Raw genomic sequence first — 7194 nt, 5'->3', positions numbered from 1 at the left:
CCCATAATAATGCACCTGACAACATATACTGCATTTCTAGCTGCTCTCAACTGTTTGTTCATTAAGTGTTAAATATAAACCTTGTCAAATTAGCACCTTACACTTTAATTTATGAGCCATTGGCAATATATTTTAAATTTCTTTTTCTGTCTTCATCTCAGGTTCAACAGAGTATTTTACACCTTGTATCTCCAGACGTCTGAAGAAGGTAAAGACACGTTTCTGCTCAGAGTATTTATTAAAGAATTATAAATGACATTTTCAAACTATTACACGGATGATTTCCACGATGGACTTCGTTGTTCCGAATCCGAGCAGTTTCTCTCCGGCGTGGACCCTCAACGCTCCAGGAAATATTCGGGGATCTTCCGTCAGATTCCAACTCTGCTCCTCAAATTGACTTTGAGGAGTTGATGAAACTCCTCGATGAAGTCGAGGCCCTGGAGCCACCGGTGCTGTCGGAGAACACTGTCGGGCAGAACTATCCGGTCCAGACAGGAGGGAGATGGATCGACGGTGGCGCCCCCCCCCCCCCCCCCCCGGGGTTCTGGGTGCAGCTTCCACCGATGATGATTCATCCCTTCATACATGGAAACACGTACGAACAACACGTTGTTTTCCAACAGCAGGACAGTGGCTGATCAACTGTCAACTGTTGATGTAGTAGCTGTTCATGACCTTCTTCGTGTTTGTGTCTCCAGAATGTTCCAGCAGTGCCAACCATGAACCCTCTCGCCTTTTTGTAAGTGTCACACAAGTTTTGTCTCCTTTTTGTACATTTTTTAATATTAATTCTGATTCTAAATATCATTTTTCTATCTCATTCCAGCAACAACCCACACTTAACTCATAACATAGATCTAATGGCAATGATCTGATGTTCCACCAGATGCTGTGGGGCCAGAAAACCCTATGTCAAGAGACCACCGAACGCCTTCATGGTGTTCATGAGGGAGAACAGGGAGAAAGTGAAAAACACGATGAAGCCTGAAGATGCAGAGGCCAACACCCTCCTGGGGCACATGGTGAGTGTCTAAAACACAGCCAGATTTGTACAAGTCCCAAAAGCTCTTGTTTGACAACCTGTTTTCCTGTTTATACAGTGGCGGAAGTTGTCGTCGCAGGACAAGGATTTCTACTATCAGATGATGAAGATCCTAAGGAGGAAATAAAAGTCATTGACACATTTGTGGATCAACAGTTCAAAGGGATGGAAGTGAAAGATGATACGAACCTTGAAAAGCATCTACTAGCTGTTCAGACTGACGTTCAAACTAAGCTTGTGAGACTGACGCCAGAAATGGAATCAGGAGCGGCGGGTCATCTGCTCGACCTTCACCACCGGCAGATTTATATCCACCTCCAGGATCTTCTGCAGGAGAGCAGCAGCACCCAGAACAGCACCAAAAAAGGAATATGATTAAAAACAAGATTCAATTTTCAGGTTTCATGGTAAATGGATAATTAAGTAAATACAAAACAGAAAATAGACATTTCTTCTCAACAAAAACAACTTTTACCTCATGTTTAGTTATTCTTATTTTATGAAAAAAAACATTTGGATCTTCAATCGGTTCTAATTTGTTGTGTTCCTGTTTGGTTTCTCTACTTAAAATTGAAAATGAAGTAATTTTACATTTTTAATCTATGTTTGCTGCCGCCAAATGATGTAAAAATGTGTAATAGATACATAAAAACTTTTTACCGAATACGATCTTTCCTCACATGTTCTTTTCGAGCTTCTCAATGATTATTAATAATAATGATCTTTATGGACATAACACGTTTCAGACTGAGAGTAGCGACATTATTCTTTAAATAATAGTAAAAAACAAACATTATTTAACAATAAGAAACAGCACCAAAAACATTAATATAATAAAAAACAAGATTTAATTAAGTAAATTGGGTTTAGACTTTGGCGTCACACCGAGGTACTGCCCCCTGCTGGACACCATTTGAAAAACAAAACGGAAAACTACTCCTAAATAAGTTGTTTTCGAGTAATAATGCAAAATTCAATTACAATCGCTGTTTATTAACTAACCTTTATCTACTAGGTTCTGGTAGTGAGTGATACATGGGCGAAAAAATAGGTGAAATAAGGCGGCATTAGCTTAGCTACATGCTAACGTCATGCTACAGAGGTTGGATTAAATAAACGAATAAGCTTCGAAAATAATAAGCCAAATTGATAGATTAATTAAACCATATCGACGATAGTGAGATGTTTATTTCCCCGTGTAGCGACACAAGGATCTCAACAGGATAAAAAGGTTGTCGTGGTCAACGTTGACAAGTGTAACGGCTAGTTTTAGTGTTAGCCGCGTGACAAGTACAACCTTGAATCAAAAACTTCGAAGAGAAGGTAACAAACAAATCTTTTAAGAAATGAAACAAATAAACAACAAAAAACGGTCACTCACGGAACATCGAGTCCTCACCGATGTACGAAAACATGACGGCGATGACACCTGCAAGTGGACGAACGCTCGCTTCTGATTGGCTGACACCTGAACCTGCGTCAATGATGACGTACACGAGGCCTTTAATGCGTCTTTATCGAAGCGATATAAAATGTAATTTCCACCTGGATTTACCGTATTTCGCATCGGACCTTCGGTAAGTATCACCTTTTCCAATTGAGTCCATCTTAGTTCTGCTTTAGCCACATTTTTGCTAACAATCCCACAACTGATCCAACGTCACTCAACACACACGTCAATAAAAAATACTTTTAATGTAATTTAAATGTAAATGACTCGTTTGAATTAGGCAGTAACTTAATTACTTTGACATGTTAATTAAAACAGCAAGAGATATTATAAATATAAATGTATTTATTTGTACAAGTAGTACAATTATTGTACAGTTTATTACCACAGATCATTGTTAGTAACATCACAATAATACACGTTTCCTAGAAAGTGTTGTTTCAACAGTTAAGGTTTATGTTTTAATTTTGGTTTAAACATATTTTATCTGATCAATAATCTGTTGTACAGATGATTTCAACAATGGACCTCGTCACTATCGATCTGAGCAGCTTCTCGTCCGAGTGGACTGATCCCAGCACGGAGTCGGACACAGTCCACTCCACGTTCCTGTCCATGATCGGGGACCTTCCGTCTGCTCCTGATTTGGACTCTGCTGCTCAAGACGATCTGCTCTTGCTCAAACTCATTGAAGAGGTTGATGTCGAGCAGTTAGAGAAAGACTTGACCTCAGAGTTCAAGATGACGACGGCCCCTGAAACCCACCCCTTCCAATGTGGAGCCACGACGGTTCCATCGTTTGGACGAGTGCTGTCAGAGAACACACTAAGGCACTACCATCAAGTCCCAGCTGGGTTGACTTGGGTCAACAGTGGAGTCCCCCCAGGGTTCTGGGTTCAGCCGCGACCAGCTGTGGAAGTCATGAGCCCGCTCGTCTTTTTGTTAGTGTCACACATGTTCATATCCAACTCCACGTCTTAAATATCGTCTTGAAATTAACTTTCCTTTTCATTCTAGCAACAATCAGAACATCCAGAAGACCTCCAGCCGCGCTCCTTCTCCGCCTCAGGCCTGCTCTTCCACGTTAGTCCTCACGTTTGATTCATCTAAATGCACACTTAACTCATAACATAGATCTAATGGCAATGATATGATGTTCCACCAGATGCTGTGGAGCCAGACCGTACGTCAAGAGACCAGCGAACGCCTTCATGGTTTTCATGAGGGAGAACAGGCAGATGGTAAAAAACACCATGAAGCCGAAAGATAGTGCCGAGACCAACACCATCCTGGGGCACATGGTGAGTGTCTAGAACACAGCCAGATTTGAACAAGTCCGAAAAGCTCTTGTTTGACGACCTGTTTTCCCTGTTTCTACAGTGGCGGAAGTTGTCGTCTCCAGACAAGGATTTATACTATGGGATGGCAAAGGATGAGAGAAGAATCCACGCCGAGAAACACCCAGACTGGTCGGCGGGCAATAATTATGTAAATAACTTTATTTTCTCTCTTTCTCTTTTGGTAAGTGTTTTGTTAATCTTTTTGTTTCTCTGTGTGCAGGGAAGGAAACACAAGAGGGAGAGAAAGAAGAAGAATCTTATCATCTAAAGCCGCCGTTTTAACTGCTGTACATATGTTGAGTGTAAATAAATTATTTTTAATCAAAAAGTCTTTTTGAATGCAGCAGATGATGTTGTCTACATCAGGGCTCGACAACCTTTATTGTGTAAAGAGCCATTTACGGGTCGTGTCCCGCCAAAATAAAACTCTGTTTGACGGATAAACTGAATCCTAAAAAGCTAATAGTCCTATAAAGTATATTTTACAAAAACAGGAAAACTTATTAAACTTATTAAATTTGAAGGAACACTTGCAGGATATGAGAAATTGTCCCTTTCTCTTGTCCCTTGATTTTAAAAATGAAACGCAAGACAATCCGTTCTCTTTTCTAAAAAAAAAAAAAGTCCACCCTTTATTCCAAACATTTTTAATTTAGAAAAAACATAAGTATTTTCAAATATTTACAATGTACAAGTTGCCTTGTAAACAATACACAACATTTGCAAATATTATATTAAGAAATATACACTTTTATTTTCAAATATCATCCCTTAAAAATATTGTGGCCACATGAGCAAGAACATAAATTAATTACAATTTCAAGGGATTAATCTGCAGTATTTATTGGAATTTGGAATGATAATTTTAAAGAAGAAAACATGAGTAGGGGACACTTTGATTTCTCTTAACGTATCGTTCAGAATACTTTTCACCGTCTGTCGGTCCTCCCTGGAGATGTTTGTCTTGAGTTTCAGTAGAGCGGACACGCGTTTTTCACTGGAAAGAAATGGACACGATTCGATAAATGACAGGTTATTCTAAAATGGCATCGATCTTTTGGTCTGGACTTTATACTCGTCCTGATAAAGTTTGTATTTTGGTACCTGAGGTGGGGATACGAGGAGGCCAGTGTGACGACTTGCATCTGTATGGCCGGAACATCCTGGAGGCTCAACACTCCCGCAATCATGTCCAGGTATTACTTCAGCCAGTTTTCTTTGGAACCCTGCACACACATGTTTTAATAAGCTTTTAATTATCTCTTTGAAAAGTTAAATTAAATGTTTTTTTTATATTGAAAAGTTGAATTTATTTTAATTGAAAAATCTTTTTCAATAATTAGTATATTTAAAGGTAAGTAAGTAAGTAAGTGTTATTTGTAAAGCGCTTTTCGAGGCTAGACCATGAATAGCTCTTAAAGTAAGAACCAGAAATTTCAAATTGATCTTGAAAGAAACTGGCAGCCATTGAGAAACTGACAGCCATTGAAGAGTTTTAAGGATTGGAGAAATGTGAGTTCTTCTACTAGAGTGGGTCAGAATTCTTACAAAAATGTATTGCATGAAACCAAACACACCCTGTTTCATTTTACAATATCGGTTTTCATGGCATCAATCATAATGTCATCAGCAAAGGGACAATGAAATCCCGCGAGATTCTGGCGATAACTGAGGACGAGAGGATACACTCAACATATAAAGGTCATTTATATTATAGTTCAATTGGTAGCCTTTTAAATAACTATAAATATAATGAATGTTTATGTTTTGTTTAGGCTACGATTAAAAATAAAAAAAGAAATCAGAAAATGTATTTTTGAATTATTGGAATTAAAATATCAAACTCTACAGTAAAAAAACAATTAATTAATTTTGAAAGTATTCAAAAAATTGTAACCACAAAATCAACCTTTCGATATATACACATTATTGAATTCAATTATTTAAAAGAAACAATTAAATGCTTAAACAACAACATTTCAATAAAAACAAGTTTAAGGTTAAATTCAACATATTCTAATGTCACTGAACTACGTCCATAGTTTCACCACAGTTTCTCACCTGATCACTGAACCAACGTTGTAAAGTGTCGGCGTCGCTCGTCACTCTGTCGAAGGCCTCCTGCTGCTGAGCCCGACTCCTCAGCTTCACGTCTCCCTTCAGCAGCCGTCTGACGTATTCCACCGTCACCTCCTGGTGCAGCTGTCCGATCAACTCCTGAAGACACGGATCATGAGTCTTAGCTCGTGAAAACCTTTTTTTTTTTAGCTCTTTTTTATTACCTGGTGAGAAGATTCAGGGGATGATCATCTTGTCGAACGTTGACGAGTGCAGCCAATCGTGGGTTCCAAGCTTTCTGTGGTTTGGCTGGGGCGACACAAGTGATGGATTTTTATTTTGATCACCTGTACGTCTGTTATTGACACTCACCTTGAGCGCCTGGTGGACCGGGCTCAGTAGGAACTGGTGCGCCGATTGTTTCATGTCGGCCAGGACGCTCATGCATCTCTCTCGAACGTCGTCCAGGATCATGGAGCTCTTCTTCAAAATAAAATCCCTGCAGACACATGACAGTTGAGTCACATGACCACCTCGCGGTCACACCCTGAAGTCGGAGGCTCCACCTGAATTGTTGAATCCATCCGAGGTTGGCTTTGATGAACGGTTTTCTGCTCCACTTGTTTTGCTTCATGACGTCCTCCTGGAAGTCCTTGAAACTAAAACATTAATTCATTTGAATCTTTTTTCTTTTGACGTGAGAGACGTTACCTGCACAGCGAGTCGCTCAGTTCAAGTTATACACTGGACCTTCTCTCTATCACCCACGACCATTCCCGCTGAGGTCAGCATTCCGTTGATGAGCTGAAGTGTGAAAATGAAGTCATGGTTTGAAACGTTACCGCTACTAGATTTAGCCAAAAGAATCCTTTTTTTTCAAATACCTGAATGATGTCATAGGACATGGTGAAGCTTCCGTCCTTCTTTGTCGGCTCGCTTTTCCACGATTCCCTCGCTTCCGCCAGGACTTGACTGATGAACGTCGTCATCTCTGCCTGATCAAACCAAAAAAAGCTTGATACGTTATCAATCACGAGTTATGATTAAATCCTACAATCTTAGGTGTATAAATAGAAAAGTGTTAAAGATCAACCGAGACATCTTATCTATAAAAACATTTGTTCCAAAGGTTGTTAAAGTCATAATACGTAAGTTTGAAAAAAAAAATGTTGGCTCCCCCTGTGTCAGAAAAATATAACTGCAATGCTGTCAAATCAGTCAACCATGCCTGTTCAAAATGACAACAATCGAACAGAAAATACATTTGAAAAAAAAAGGTTTTAAGAAAGAACTGTTTTTTA

The 7194-nt window shown here is 39.3% G+C and overlaps 1 long non-coding RNA gene across 1 annotated transcript; it reads right to left on the bottom strand.

Moving 5' to 3' along the window:
- Window positions 1–219: 219 nt before the first annotated feature.
- LOC148071577 (uncharacterized) lies at window positions 220–1636 on the bottom strand. The gene is made up of 2 exons (XR_015712842.1): window positions 1235–1636; window positions 220–1157 (listed from the first exon to the last, which is right to left on the bottom strand). It is a non-coding gene; the product is annotated as an uncharacterized LOC148071577 (long non-coding RNA).
- Between the last annotated feature and the right edge of the window lie 5558 nt (window positions 1637–7194).

The sequence above is a fragment of the Callionymus lyra genome, chromosome 9 (assembly GCF_982586985.1).
Source record: "Callionymus lyra chromosome 9, fCalLyr1.hap1.1, whole genome shotgun sequence".
NCBI lineage: Eukaryota > Metazoa > Chordata > Actinopteri > Syngnathiformes > Callionymidae > Callionymus > Callionymus lyra.
Note: the sequence above shows the minus strand (reverse complement) of the source record. Positions and strands in the feature narration are given on the sequence as shown.